Below are 17,102 nucleotides of genomic sequence, written 5' to 3'. Positions count from 1 at the left end.
TCAAGGAGATGAATTACAGAAGGTGGAGTTGTGTTGACTTTAAAGAGCACTTGAAAAACACAGAGAGAAAACCAACTCCAAATAAAAGCCAAATAATGCAAAAGTTTTTGCCAAACCACACTTTATCAAGATTTATTAGCTTAAGTGTTGTGGCATGAAAATCAGGGTGTGACATTTTGTCCTATGGGTTAGTTGATGATCATGATTGGTTTGAGTTGCATGTTTTATTATCGGTGCTATCCTATGGTGCTCTCTGTGTCGCGCAAGCGTGAGGGATTCCCGCTGTACGGTTTTCAATATGTTCATGATTTGCTTATGGTGGGTGGCGTGAGTGACAGAAGCACATACCCGAGTAAGTAGGTTGTTTGCATATGGGATAAAGAGGACTTGATACTTTAATGCTATGGTTGGGTTTTACCTTAATGATCTTTGGTAGTTGCGGATGCTTGCTAGAGTTCCAATCATAAGTGCATATGATCCAAGTAGAGAAAGTATGTTAGCTTATGCCTCTCCCTCAAATAAAATTGCAATAATGATTACCGGTCTAGTTATCGATTGCCTAGGGACAAATAACTTTCTCGTAACAAAAAGCTCTTTACTAAAACTAACTTAGTTGTGTCTTTATCTAAACAGCCCCTACTTTTTATTTACACGCTCTTTATTACCTTGCAAACCTATCCAAAAACACATACAAAGTACTTCTAGTTTCATACTTGTTCTAGGTAAAGCGAACGCCAAGCGTGCGTAGAGTTGTATCGGTGATCGATAGAACTTGAGGGAATATTTGTTCTACCTTTAGCTCCTTGTTGGGTTCAACACTCTTACTTATCTAAAACTGTTGCGATCCCCTATACTTGTGGGTTATCACCAGACCAGGATCCTTTCATCGCGTCCTCTCGCTTCATCGGTGTCGTTGTCCACCTTGTCGTTGCCGCTCCTACGACCGGCTCGTCCTCGGCAACAGGATTTATCCCCCGACCTGGCCGTCTGCTGTCTAAAGTCTTCTTACACTCTGCTGACAGCCATCGCACCCGCAGCACCCTCAACGTATCAGCAGGGGTCTACACGGCATCGCAAGAGAGGTAGTACTCTTCCATATGTGCTTAAGTAATTGATCTCACCTGGAAAATAGATCGTAAATTGTTTACTATGCTTTTCTTGTCCGTACCAAATCATAGTGGCTAGTTGAAAGCAAACATTGGTTGCGAAGTAGCTTTGTCCGGTTTGCACCTTCAGATCCGCCATGGCACGGTCACTATACTCGTAAAGCTTATGGTTTCCCCCCTTTATATTCACTACCATCATCGTAGGTGCTTCGTGTCGTGCTAGCACTGCTCCTCAAGACCTCAACCCATTAAGCGAAATAACATGCCACTCATAATTCCAAAGCTTAGGTGTTGAAATACGAATCTGATATGATGCTCATATTACTAAAACAGAGAATGTTTAATTGGTCACCTAATGTTCCTATATTCGTTTCGAAAAGCATGTGCGCCAACCACTGGTCCAGCTAGTTCCACTTTCCTGATTTTACTCTTGATGCTTAGGGTTTTCCCCTTTTATCTACTCTACTATGATCTGCGTAGGTGCTTTCTGTCGTACTAGCATTACTCCACCCTTCAAGCCAAACAACACAACACTCAAAATTCAAAATATTAGTTGTTCAAATATGATTGTGATATGATACTGATATTAGTTAACATACACATTTAATTGGTTAGCTAAAGGTCCCACTTGAGTTTCCAAATGCATGTCACGACATATAGAGAGACAGCAGGATTGCATTTCTTTGTCACCTGTTGACTGTACTTTCTTGTCCATACCAAATCTTAGTTGTTATTTCAAAGCAAACATTGGTTGCTAACTACCCTTTGCGCGGTTTGCAGCTTCAGATCTGCCATCCCACTGCCACGGTCAACACTATACTCATCATGCTTACGGTTTCCCCATTTTATGATGATCACGATCAGCCTACGTGGTTCGTGTCATAATAGCGCTTCTCCACCCATCAAGCTAAACAATCTTAGTTGTACAAGTTCAAATATGATATTATGCTGATATTAGTAAAACCGAGAGATGTTTAATTGGTCAGCTAAATGTTGCTACTTTAGTTTCGAAATGCATGCTAGCCACATATGGAGAAACCGGAAGGAATAGTATTTCTCTATGCGCTCTGGTTCATCATGGGTGGGCAACCGATGTTGTATAGAAAGACTTGTAATATCTTCAATCTACTTGATCTTCTGCTCTTCTTTAAGATGATCCTCTTCTCTTCTTTAATAAGTATGTTCCTTGTTGGGAAGAGTAGCAGAGACATTTGCGGTCGACTTGTCAGGTCGAGTTGTTCTCCCTTAGTATATTTTGAATCTGTCAGGTCAGGTCGACTTGTTCTTCTTCACTATGTGTTGAAGCTGTCATCTACGAAGTATCATCACTTCTGGAGCTCTCATATTTTGAGTAGTAGGCCACATTATATTAATGCACACACCAAATTATAGCATGCATGGCATCTCTCAGAAGAATTACAGAGATAGCACAAAGGGGTTTATAGGGAGGCAGTATTGGATTAGAATCACTTCTACATTACAAAGATAATATCACTTGTTTTTATGTTTTCATGCATGTCAGGTATTCAACATTATCAAAATGAATATGAGAATGGGCGCACAATAGGAATATTGCGGAACAATCCACTGGATAACAAACTTGGCATGGTGGAGGATGGCCTATCTTATTCACCCATCAAGGTGCTTGCTCTAACTTGGCAAGGTTGTATTGGTCGCACATATTTTGCATCCGACCTCTTGCATTACTTCTACTTTGTTACATCATCTGCTTAGTTTAAGCATCATATATGAGTATATGCCATACCTATCCATTTTCTATACCTATTCCATGTGTCGTCATACTATGTTTTTCCAGTCAAATGTTGTTCATTCGTAATAGATATCCAAAAGGAAGATGATGAGTGCATATCCTCGAGGAGTACAAACTAGGTATTTGTAAAAGGTAGTGATACCTGATAAATCAGATAGATTAGCAGCCACAGAAAACACAAGCCCAATTGTACCACACTTTACCCCTACTCCACTGGCCAAACCCCTATTAGAACTGCTGAGAGCCCAGCGTCAGGTACTGTCTATGATATCAATTCAAAATTTGAACTCCTAAATTTCTGCATGTGCCTTACCTTCTCTCTTCTACTAAAACTAATTTCAGATGAATCTCCTTTCTCAAAGGATCATAGGATCTCACAACAATACTGGGCTCTGCATTGCTCTTGTCAGTACTTCTTGCCCTTTGTCATCATACTTACACTCATTGCTGTTTGATTATGTATCATCACTGTAAATGTTCGCTTCTTTATCCTCCCTTTTCTTGAAATTATAAGATCCATATTTACTCTTAGGTAAATGTAGAATTAACACAATGGTTATGAAGTTTTGGATTGCTCATGTAAGTACCTGTAGTCATGTACTCCCTCTGTATCGAATTAATTATTGATCAATTGGATGTATTTAGAACTTAATAGTGCTAGATACATCCATTTGAGCGACAAGTAATAACAGACGGTGGTGGTATTACTGTACTTGCATCGCGAGATAGTTGATTGTCTAGCATTACTCTGCATCTTATCTGCCCTGCCCTCCACTTTCTCCAAATTATCATATCTACATTTACTCTTGCCAAAATGTTGAATAAATCCAATGCCACTGCACACACTGATGTCTGCTTTCCTCTTGTCAGTACCTTTTTCCTTGTAACCCTGTACTTAATCAATTGCTATTTGATTATGTATCATTAGTCTGCACCTGAGCTTCATTATCCTCTGCTTCTTCCAATATTATTTGATCTATATTTACTCTTCGCAAAATGTAGAATGATGGAAACGCTTATAAAGAATTTCTTTGGGGAATTTATTGAATTATCCTTCCATCAACATAGGGAAGGGATTTGTCCAGCCCATGTTAACATGTAATGTAAGTTCATCCTTCTCAAGACTTCAAACTTTGTTCTAGTATAGAGTTGGATAGGCATCATTTCCTCGACTGCTGTTTACTTTGCTGTTTACATCTGATTGGATGTTTGCAACAACTACCAGTTTTAAATTGTAGTTGTAAAAACATGTTCCTTATGCAGAACAAATCCATTTATTTGCTTATATAATTGTGAAACCTGTTACGTGTCTCCTTGTTTCTCTTTCAGAGTCGTATCTCTTATGCTAGGCAGAACTTTAGGGAAGATAGTGAGCCAAATCATATTGAGGACAGCGAGATGACCCCAAGGTCCTGTCTTGATGAAGACAGTGAGTTGAAGTTACTCACCAGCAGGTGTGAGACAACCTCTATGCAGTCGCTGCCTCAATCAGTTCGATTTCTTCAGTCTCAACTTAAAGCGGAAAGGCTTGCTTCAGCTCAGCTCCGACTTGAAGTCAAAGATGCACAGAAGATGTTAGAGGACTGCCTTGCGCACTATGGTGCCATATAGCTAGGGATGGAGCATCTATCATTGACACAATTGGGGTCTCATCAACTTGTTCGGCTGCTTGCGGAGCCCGTCCTGGCCAAGCCTAGTGCCTTCTGAAGTGCTCTCATTTTTGTATATTCTTTTGTCGGTGCGTTTATATGCACTGGTTGTGACCTTTGATGCCCAGTGTATGTAATCCGCGGTCACATTGCGCTTTATTATCATCGGTAGCGAACTTTGATTCCCAGTGGATGTAATATGTCATAATTTCTTTATTGTATAGTCTAGGTTTATTCTTTGGTCGGTATGCTGTAATTTAGGCCGGAAAGTTCAGTGGATCTCATTGTTGTCAGTCTTCAGGCTGGCCCGTTACTCATATGGGCCAAAACGTGGGCCTATAATCATCTTGGGCCATTAGCATGTCTAAACTTATAGTAGTTTCCTGCCTTTAATAGGACGAGTAAAGTTCTAGCCAGCTGGGCCAGAGAATACCATGGGCTTTTAACAGGCTAAAACCTAGATTGGGCCAGCGTTGGGCCAAAAACTTCACGGGCCAATACAAGCCGAAACTGCCTAAGGCCCATGTTTGACCCAAATAGGACGAGCAGTTAATAGGACAAAATATATCTCGGGCATGTTTGGCCCAATAAAATTATGGGCTTTAAGCAGGCTAGTATCCACGCGGGCCATAGGCCCAAAGTGTCACGGGCCATTATCAGATGGGCTGTAAGCATACCGGATTCAGCGCAGGCTGTAATTAGGCCCAACTGTTCCACGAGCCATTAACAGGCCGATAGGCCTGTTGGGCTGAAATTTATCCACAAAGACTATGGGCCGTTAAGAGGCCTAAAGTTACTTCGAACAAGAAATAGCCCAGTTTCTACATGGGCTGTTAAAGGGCCTAAAGTTAAACCGGGCCGACAATGTCCCAGATGCACCACGGGCCGCTAACAGGCCGAAACTATTATCGGGCCGAACTGGTTATTGGGCATTTAATAGACTGAAATACAAACCTGTCTTAGAATGGGCCCAAAAGAAAAGTGGCCTGTTAACGGGCCTGATCCGATATGGGCCTAATTTGGCCCAAAACACGGCAGGCTGTGAACGGGCCTCAATTTGGCCCAAAACATGGCAGGCTGTTAACGGGCCAGCCCACTAGTGTCTGAAAAAACATACTGGGCCTTTAACTGGGCCGGCCTTTTCATCGGAATGGGCCTCTGTTGGGCCGTGCCACGTGTTGATGTATCATAGGTGCCTCGTGTCCAATTAGTGGATGACATCTGTCCCAATGATGAGCAAACACGTGTTTCCTCCGGCCAATGAGAATTTTACACGTGGAAAATCCCCATTGGTCCGCGCTGTTAACGGGTTATGGGATCCAATACCAGACACGATAGCTTAACGGCGACCCATTACGGTCGATGCCATGTGCCGGGCACCCTTGATGAAAGCACTTCTATGACGCGTGATTTATCATCATGGAAGTGGACACTTCCATGATGATAATTTTGGTAATGTCATGGAACACTTCTACAACAGCACATGTATGAATATCTTGATTCTGTCATTAAATCATCATGGATGTACATGCATGACAGAAAACGTCACCTACTGTGACAAACACATATCATCACAGAAGTGTATTTTTTTGTAGTGTAGATTAAGCAGTCGTTCTTAATTTATACAAATAGTTCAACTCGATAGCTGAACCGACCAAACTTTTCCCCAATTGTTGCCAACCACATACTGAAATAGCTAATTCAACTATATATACTAGCTAATTTTAAGTACGTTGTACAGTTCCACCACATCTATAGTCAGATGAACTGAACAAAGTACCCCCTAAATACTACTACTACTACTACTACGAAGGGGCTTTGTACTACTTCCGGTAGCCTCTCCTCTACTGAGCACGCTCAGTAAGAGGAAGAGGAGGAGGAGCCTATCGACGAGCTGGACAACTCCAATACGGTGCCTGCCGCTTCTGCACCTTCAGCGACGCTCACCTCGAACGCCCTCTGCCGCTCTAGACGACCCCTCTTGAAGTGGACGGACTGCTTGTAGATCTCCTGGTTCCTCGCCTCTACGTTGGCATGTGCTGCGGCCACGACTGCGATAAGGCTCTTTGCATTCTCGAAGAGGCGCTCCTCCTCCTCCCGAAGGAACTCGATGTAGCGCGCAAGGTCGCTGACGCACGTGCGGGCCTCCACCTCCGCCTCGGCGGTGGCGGAGCGGGTGATAATCCTGGCGGTCGACGGTGGGCTGGCGGCCACGACCACCACCTCCTTCCTTCGGGTCGCGGAGGCGGAGCAGGTGATGGCCACAATGGCCAGTAGTGGGGTGGCAGCCACGACGGCCACCTCCCGCTTTCGGGCCATGGAGGTGGAGTGGGCGATGGCCCTGGCTTTCAACGATGGTGTGGCGGCAATGGCAGCCAGCAACGGCGGCCTGCAATAGCTGCCGACGGGAAGCGGCAGCGGAGCGTGTGGTGGGTGTTCCACGCACACCCAACATGGACGCCATTCGCACTACACTACATCGGGGATTGCGCCGCGGCCGCGGTGTAGGCTCCAAGCTGGAGCTGTCCTTTGATGGCTGGGTGATGACGATGGACTGGTGCCATTGGCGATTGTGGGAGAAGCAGACGAGATAAGCTACAGGGAGGGGAAAATGCGACACATGACTCGCCGGCCGTGAGGGTCATTTTGGGGGATTTCACCGAGTCGGGCGGGAAGTTTGCGCGGGAACCTGTGTGGTTGCACGAGAATGGGTTCACCACCGTTTGGCCAAAATAACACCCCCGCGCGCTGCTCAAGCTTGCGCTCTAGGCCGTCCGCGGCAGCGGGGTGACAAGACGTGCGAGAGGAGGATGAAAGGACACGTAAACATACGGTTAATAAAAATAACGTTTGTGATTTAATTACCTACTATACCCCCATCCTGGTTTATAAGTAGGATTTAACTAATAAAATACGAATGCATGTCGCCAAAGATTATATCGTTGGATTCGTATTTGAACATAGTTTCCAGTTATATAATTTTTGTAACATGCATTAACATTTTGTTGGTTAAATTTAAGGTTATATAACAGCAAGCGTTTGCCAACAACAGACACGGCTTATTCCATCACAAACATCTCGGATGGATCAAGTGTATGCCACGTATCACACACACAACTCGAATCTGATTCGTGCTTGATGTCTCCGACATTGCTCGCACAGTTCGTCTTATTTGCCACGTATCACTGTGCCGGCCTCTGCTCGCTTCCCTAGGCAAGCTCTACTCGTCGTTAGGCACCACGGCGCGCTCTGCTCGCGTCCGTCAGCATGCTCTGCTTGCGTTCGTTGGTGTGCTTGGCTTGTGGACAACTCTTCCTTGCGTGTTCAACTGCTATATGCATATATATGGTCGCTCGCCATTGAGGCAACCGCGGAGCGCTCTGCTCGTGTCCCTCCGTGCGCGCTCTGCCAGCGGTTGGGCCTACGCGCGATCATGTCGAGGGCCCCGTATGCATGCGGTTGCGCCGCATGCGTCGCCACACGATGCAGTTACGTGCGGCACGATGGAGTTATGCCCTACAAATTAAAACTGGCATCAGGGCGTGCCGATATTCTAGGCCGTCCGGCTTCCCCTTTAATTCCTGCGGCCATTATAACCTTAGTCTCTTCAACCTTTCGATTGCGCCCCACAACAAAGTGCAATCACATGAATAAATAACGTAAAACTGATATATACCTTATAAGTCTCAGCGGAAACAAACAATCGGGTGTGGAGTCCCATCAACGCCATCGGCAAGTTGAGTGTAGACCACAACCCAACAACGAAACTCACTCCGTAGAAATAATCCCGCAACATGATACGTTGCAGCCATGTAGGTCAGTACATTGAATGTACTGGCAAGATCACTGTAAGAAGAACAGATGATAAAACTATACTATATGCAATATGACTTTGTGGCTCTGTATCTGAGGTTTTTGCATAAAAGGTGGTTTTATTTTCCCTACAACAAGGAAATGACCGAAGTCTGCACTATGGAGTTTTCTATCATGACATGGTTCTGTCAACCGATGTCTCATAACCCAAATCATTATAAGTTGCCCACAATTAAGTTATCAGTCCGGTGTTGAGAGTTCCGGGATATATCCAAGTCCAGAGGCTCAAATTGTCCATAATCGGGGCGACGGCTAATCATGTTTAGCTTGTATACTATGCAGAGGTATGTGCACTTCTACCCACAGTACTCGATCTCCTCTATTGAATTCCTCACACTGCCTGATGTTTGAGAACCGGATGATCAAGACATAGTCTTTCCGAAAAGGTCCCCTTAATCGAAAGATATGCCAGAACACCTACAATTCCCCTACATCTGCTAGCCTATCATCGAAAGGTTTCCCACAACTTACTCAACTATGCCAAAGCCCATAATGGCTTGTGGCTGCACACGAAAGTTTCTAGGCATGAAATATTGTATGATCCCTTTGAGCCTGGGTGGCATTCCATAGGGTGATCTCACAAGTCCTCCGGGATCCCCCTGGGCAAGCACTGGTTTCTCTAGGTGCCTGGGCAAGCCACTGGTGTCTCCAGGGTGCCCCAACCATTCCACCCAGATGTGTGTTTATGTTGCCACCTTAAGTTACCCTTAATTATTATCTCTCTCATAACTTGCATGAATCTCACATACCAATCCCCATCTACGAGCATGGCTAAGCAATATATGACATAACGAATAATCCCGGGGTGTTTCAAGGATCATAGATTCCTACCACATGAACTACATAGAAAAGCCCCAGTTCCCAATCCTACTCATTCAAATTTGTAAGGGTGAACTAATGCATAGCAAAAACTGGGTATAGAAAAGTATGATCAAAGTGTGAACTTGCCTGGTAAGTTGATGAAGATATTAACGCTCTCGGAAACTTGACAAAACTATTCGTCACTCCGAGAAAATCTATATAATCAAACATAGTATTCACATAAGCAATATTCTAGCAAGAAATTCTAGCACTCAAAATAATAATCTACAAAACATTCTAATAAATAAAAAACGAGAAACACCAAATAAAATCCAAGGAAAAAATACACAAGTAACTATAAAATACCTACGAAGAAAACTTTTGACTCAACTACAAAATTGTTTTATCCTAAATAATTTAACAACAAATAAAATGCTAAACTAATAAGTTAACTGAAAATAAAATAGGTTTTCATTAAAATAACAGAAAGAATTTTTCATAAACTTTTAGTAGCAAAAAGAAACAAATAAAAAGCTTTTATAAAACTCTAACTATGACCTATACAAGTTTTCATACCAAGCTAAAGAAAATACTTTTTTTAATAAAAAAATTATCTACTGTTCACCAACAGAAACATAAACTAATTTGTCAAAAGAGGCAAAAATAAATAATTTAAAACTATTAAAAACAACAAAGGAAAGATTATAACAAAACTATAAGTGAAATAGTACTGTTTTGCCTAAAACCCTATTTTAAAATAAACAAAAACTGATTTGAAAAAGTCTACTTTTAGATAAAAGATCAAGTGATCCCTAGAAAAAAGAATTAATCAAAAAGCTATTTTTAATTAAAAGTTATTAGCAATCTAGTGTTTCTAACAAATATGTTTCAATTGTAAATTTAAGAGTTCAAAAGTATTTTTCTTTGTGTCCACGGGATAGATGGGATTTTTTATGAATCTGTAGCGAAAAGAATCATCAAAATCGGAGTTGTAGATCTAAAGATATAAAAAAAACCGAATCTAAATCAAAAAACAGAAACGAAAAAAACAGAAAGTGCGCTAGCTACATAGCAGGCTCTACTGGGGTCTGTGATCTGTAACTTAGAACTGCACGTGCTTGATTAATAAAAGAAAATCAGACGAACCGGTTCTACATAAACCGGCTGAACCGTAAATAAACCATAAGCTAAACCAACCTAAATAAAAACCGATCTAAATAAAAAAACGTTTTTTTCCTAACTGAAACGAACAGATGAATTGAACGCTTACAGAGAAGAATGGGGTGGATCTCTGACGCGGTGGGCGGCGGCCCCGGCGGTCGTGGGCGGAGGCGAAGGTGTCGGGAGGATGTCGCATAGAGTGGCTCGTCCGGTGGTGGAGTTGGAGATGTTCGGGGACGACGAACGGCGAAGAAACGGAGCGGTGAAGCTTGGTGCTCCGGGTGCTCCAGCGAAGACAACGAGTTTGGTACAACCTTTGTCAATGGAGAGGCAAAGCAAGACCATGTCAAAACGGTTGTAGAAATCGATGGAAGTCGACATGAAAAAGGAGAAGGGTCGGGATGGCTCACCGGCATGGGAAAACGGCGATTATGAGCTATAGGGGTGGACTTGGCGAGGGGTTTCGAAGGGAATTGGTCGAGAGGGGTCATGGCTATTTATAGGACAACTTGCTTGGACGAGGGGGAGACTAGAGATAGGGTTTCCACGAAGATCGGTCGCGGAGGCAGCGTCAAGAGCGTGTACGTACATGATTCTGTTTTTGTGCGTGAAGAAGAAGAAAGAAGAGGTGGGGCCCAGGGGCCACTTGTGTGAGAGAGCGATCAGGCGTGGGGAAACGAGGGAACGGGCGAGCGAAGGAGTCGGGCACTGGGCGCTGCCCTTCTTTTTTTGTTGTATAAGGGCGCTGGCCTCGCCTGCTCGCAGGCTGCGGCCTCTGGCGGCTGGCGATGGGGCGGGGCAGGCCGCGCTGGCCTTGCTGGGTGCCTGGGCCGGTGGGCCTGGCCAGCCGGATTTTTTATTTAAAAAAGCATTTTTTTTGTTCTTTTAACAGCGAGGAAAAAAATTAACTCAATAAAAATCTATATAGGCATATTATATACAAAACATTTTAGAATAAAATTTCCTAGAATATGAACATATTTTCATGGCTAAATAAAATACTTTAAAAAATCATGTTGTTGCAATATGTCCAAAATGAAAGGAAATTGGATATCGAATAAACTGGCAAAGCTTGTCTCTGATTTTTGGAGTGTCATATTCCTCCTCTCGTATTTATTTTATCATAGATTTTTTTTGACAAAATTCAAACTAAAAATTAAATAGGGATTCAACTAGAAAATTTTGGGAAGTCCTTTTATTCCCTGTCATTCAACTTTCAAAAAGTTTCAACTTCACTCAATTTCACACAAGCACCCACACCACAATCAAACAAACAATCAAAACTATTTATTTATTATAATATTCCAAAATTTAGAATTTTGGGATGTTACAAACCTACCACACTTAAAATGAATCTCGTCCTCGAGATTCAGAGAGGCTAGCAAGAAAAAGCTTAGGGTTTGGGGGTCTAGCAAATCAAATGATCAAAATGGTCTGGGGTGCTACCACACTTAAAAGCAAGATTATGGTCCCGTCCAAAACTCATGTACTCATTCCTTTTGGTTGACGGTGTCAGTCTTCTCATATTCCCTAGATAACTCCTTCACTGGGGCCCTTCCGGTCGGGGCACGACCTTTTTCCTCAAATTATTGTGTCCTTTCATCATGGTAAGGTTCTTCAAAGACTGGGTCTTCTCAGTTGACGGGTCTGTCAACAATACTAAAAAACTATCAAAAATCTCATGGTGGTCAACAATTAATGGTTCTCCTGCAGGAAAGGGTCTGGGTTGAATCTCACCGTATATCCTATGGTCGGCAACGGTTGCCTGTACAGGGTCCATCGTTCTACCATTCTATGGTTTAAACAAGGTTTGATATCGTCGTACGATGGGTAAGTCACTCAGATTTATCATCCCAAATAGCAAGAGCGAATGACAAGAGTAAGTCAGTATGGTGATCAATCCATTCGGCACCCAAATCATTACCTTGTATAAGGTTTAGCGAATCTCGTATTTCTAACACTCGGGCATTCTCACAAGCATTGCATAATTTCTCTTGTCCACGAATTGGGTTCAGATAAATCCATTAATTATGTAAGATGAACAAAACATCTATCATTTTATTCACAACTCTCGGGTTTTGCGTAATCTCCTAGGGAAACGTCTGCTTCTTAATTCACAACTTCTTCCAAAATTGTTTCCTTCATCCGGAGAGTACTGGATCCTTATTACATCCTGGGCCTGAGGGTTATGGCCCACTTCAACTCTTGTACAATTTTTTCATTTCATCCTTGGAGTTACTCTTGTTCCACGTTCCTTGCATTACACCTCCTTAAATTCCAATATTGGTTCATTCCTTTATACTCTTGAGGTAACCAACATATCGAAATAAAAAACATTTTGTTCAAACTCCACTCCGCGGAATAAATTTTCCATTCCATTGGTCAGTTGTTCTCACTAGGTACTACCACCCTTGAATTGCACAAATTCTTCCATAGACCATATTTCTCATATCCTCGAAAATGGTCAACGTCTGTGTTCGTAAAGTAATAACTCATACAATTCAACATGTGAAATCATTACACATTAATTTTATTGATTTCGTGAGTTCATTACAATCTCTGAGACATCCATTACATAACTCAACTTATTGTCCTCTTGAAAATAAATTTGCTTCCTACTACACTTACTACCAATACCAAAAGTCCAACTACTTAGCTCCAGCTTTCATCTTGTCGGGACATTTAGTAGAATAATGTCCTACTTCCCTGCAACGAAACAAATGACTTCTGACATGTCTCAGGGCTTCTTTGTGATTATGTAGGCTCCTTGGATTGTTAGCTTCTTTTCTGGACATTTACCAACGTAATGACCTAAATCCTTGCACCTGTAACAAGTGATATGACTTAGGTTCTTCTCTGCAGAAATTGGATTGTACTGGGGATGCCTTGGTTTTCTCTTCCTGTATTTCTTCGTAATGATCAGAGCTTCTATTTCCTGAGGGTCAAACTTCACTTCTGCTGTCGGGAAGCCTCTGAGATACTCTTGGCTTTCCTTCGTGCAATACTCTGAAAAATGTCCTTCTCCACATGAATAGCAGGCTTGCGCGAAAAATATGTTTAGGCCTTAACCATCAGGGTCTTCAATAACTTTCTTCATTGTAGGTTCTTCTGAATTTTCCCTGAGGGTTTCTTTCACGGCTTCTTTCTGCTTCTTGGTAATTTCTTGTACCTTGGGGTACATGTGACACTGACCAGGGTAGTGTGTAGTTCCTCACACAGGAAACAAGTAACTTGCCTAGTCAGGCACTCTTTGACTGGGTGATTCTCCTCACAATGAGGGCATCCATCCTTGTGTTCCTCCTAGGTGTGTCCTATCTCTCCACATATCTTGCATGCACAAGTTTTCTCATGCGATCTTCCATGTTCCGTATCCATTGTGCTACCTCCGGCTGTGTCATTGATCTCGGAGATACTACAACATCTTCATTCATCATCTATTGGGTCCAAGGGTTTTTGGATGAGAAACGAGACAAGAGATAGAGGGATATACACACAATACAAACAATAGTTTTGAAGGAACGGGTTTTATTTTGTGGCTATCGGGAAAGCATTGAACAAATGACAACTCACAAATCGTCGCATCTAATGTAAGTTATAACAGGGGTTTGGTCTTCTAAAGGTCAAACAAATCTTCATATTCTTCAAATTCTTCAAGTCTTCGGAGTCTTCAACTGTTGTGGCTTCAACTCTTCTAATGCATGGTGAAATCCTGTTTACTCTGAAGAGGTCATCAGTTGTCCGATATCTTGTCCTTCTTGGAGCGGCTTCAGTTGATCCTCCATGTGGTCAAAAGGGGATGAGGTATATTCCAACTATTTGAGGTAAGAGGGCTATGAGATAAAATCAGAAAAGATGAGAATTAAGGGATCTTTTTGCAAATAAAGTTTTAGAGAGATCATGTCCTAGGCCTTTCTAGTTTTTAGGGTCACATCCTATAGTCAACATGTGCTCTGATACCATCTCTGTAACGACCCGACCTCAAACGGTTAAGCTTCTATGTATCTGTGCCATCCCCGGATCAGTATGCTGGCACACACAGTACATCAATGTATATATCAAAGTGCAATCACATGTATAAATAACGTAAAACTGATATATATATACCTTATAAGTCTCAGCGGAAACAAACAATCGGGTGTGGAGTCCCATCAACGCCACCGGCAAGTTGAGTGTAGACCGCAACCCAAGAACAAAACTCACTCGTCATAGAAATAACCCTGCAACATAATACGTTGCAGCCGTGTAGGTCAATACATTGAATGTACCGGCAAGATCACTGTAAGAAGAACAAATAATAAAACTATACTGTATGCAATATGGCTTTGTGGCTTTGTATCTGAGGTTTTTGCATAAAAACTGGTTTTATTTTCCCTACAACAAGGAAATGACCGGAGTCTGTAATACGGAGTTTTCTATCATGACATGGTTCCGTCAACTGATGTCTCATAACCCAAATCATTAGAAGTTGCCCACAATTAAGTTATCAGTCCGGTGTTAGAGTTCCGGGATAGATCCAAGTCCAGAGGCTCAAATTGTCCATAACCGGGGACACGACTAATCATGATTAGTTTGTACACTCTACAGAGGTTTGCACACTTTTCCCCACAAGACTCGATCTCCTCCGTTGAATTCCTCGCACTGCCTGATGTTTGAGAACCGGATGATTGAGACATAGTCTTTCTGAAGAGGTCCCCTTAACCGATAGATACGTCGGTACACCTACAATTCCCCTACATCTGCTAGCCTATCATGGAAAGGTTTCCCACAACTTACTCAACTACGCCAGAGCCCATAATGGCTTGTGGCTGCACACGGAAGTTTCTAGGCATGAAATATCATATGATCCCTTTGAGCCTGGGTGGCATTTCATAGGGTGATCTCACGGGTCCTCCGGGATCCCCTTGGGCAAGCACTAGTTTCTCCAGGTGCCTGGGAAACCCATTGGTTTTCCAGGGTGTGTGTGTTGATGTTGCCACCTTAAGTTACCCTTAATTTTTATTTCTCTCATAACTTGCAAGAATCTCACATACCAATCCCCGTCTACGAGCATGACTAAGCAATATAACGAATAATCCTGGGGTGTTTCAAGGATCATAGTTTCCTACCTCATGAACTACATAGCAAAGCCCCAATTCCCAATCCTACTCATGCAAATTTTTAAGGGTGAACTAATACATAGTAAAAGCTAGGTATAGAAAAGTATGATCAAGGTGTGAACTTGCCTGTAAGTTGATTAAGATATTAACGCTCTCGGAAACTTGATAAAACTATTCGTCTCTCCGAGGAATTCTATATAATGAAACATAGTATTCACATAAGCAGCATTCTAGCACTCAAGATAATAATCTACAAATCATTGCAATAAAGAAAAAAAGAAATAAAATCCAAGGAAACATTACACAAGTAACTATAAAAATCTACTAAGAAAACCTTTTGACTCAACTACAAAATTGTTTTATCCTAAATAATTTAACAACAAAGAAAATACTAAACTAATAAGTTAACAGAAACGAAAATAGGTTTTCATTAAAATAACAAAAAGAATTTTTCATAAACTTTTAGTAGCAAAAAGAAAAAATAAAAAGCTTTTATAAAACTCTAACTATGACCTATATATGTTTTCATACCAAGCTAAAGAAAATACTTTTTTAAAAAAAGTATCTACTGTTTACCAACAGAAAATAAAATAATTTGTCAAAAGAGGTAAAAAGAAATAATTTAAAACTATTAAAAAAACAAAGGAAAGATTATAACAAAACTATAAGTGAAAGAATACTGTTTTGCCTAAAACCCTATTTTTAAAGTAAACAAAAACTGATTTGAAAAGGTCTACTGTTAGACAAAACATCAAGTGATCCCTAGCGAAAATAATTAATCAAAAATCTATTTTTAATTAAAAGTTATTAACAATTTAGTGATTCTAACAAATCTGTTTGAATTCTAAAATTAAAAGTTCAAAAGTATTTTTCGTTGTGTCCATGGGATAGATGGGATTTTTTTTGAATCCGTAGCAAAACGAATCATCAAAATCGGAGTTGTAGATCTAAAGATATAAAAAAACAAAACCAAATCGAAAACTAAAAACAGAAAGGAAAAAAACAGAAGGTGCACTAACTGGATAGCGGGCTTTATTTGGGTGTGCGATCCGAAACTATATTGCGCTCGGCCATAACTTAGAACTGCGCGTGTTTGATTAATAAAAGAAAAATAGACGAACCGGTTCGACATAAACCGGCTGAACCGTATATAAACCATAAGCTAAACCAACCTAAATAAAAATTGATTTAAATAAAAAACACTTTTTTCCTAACTGAAACGAACAAATGAACTGAACGCTTACAAAGAAGAACGGGGTGGCGCTCTGGCGCGGTGGGGCGGCTGGTCTGGCAGTCGTGGGCGGAGGCAAAGGTGTCGGGAGGATGTAGCGGAGAGCGGTTTGTCTGGTGGTGGAGTTCGAGATGTTCAACGATGACGAACGGCGACGGAACGGAGCGGTGAAGCTTGGTGCTCCATGTGCTCCGGCGAAGACAACGAGTTTGGTACAACCTCTGTCAATGAAGAGGCAAAGCAAGACCATGTCAAAATGGTTGTAGAAATTGAGGGAAGTCGACATGAAAAAGGAGAAGGGCCAGGATGGCTCACCGGCGTGGGAAAATGATGATGAACTGCAGCGTCTTCAGCCAGATTGGAACAACGAGTACGAGCTATAGGGGTGGACTTGACGAGGGGTTTCGAAGGGAA

Source organism: Triticum urartu, chromosome 2A, assembly GCF_056163025.1.
Source record: "Triticum urartu cultivar PI428250 chromosome 2A, HENAU_Tu73, whole genome shotgun sequence".
In the NCBI taxonomy this organism is placed as follows: Eukaryota; Viridiplantae; Streptophyta; class Magnoliopsida; order Poales; family Poaceae; genus Triticum; species Triticum urartu.
This window is presented reverse-complemented; position numbering follows the sequence as displayed.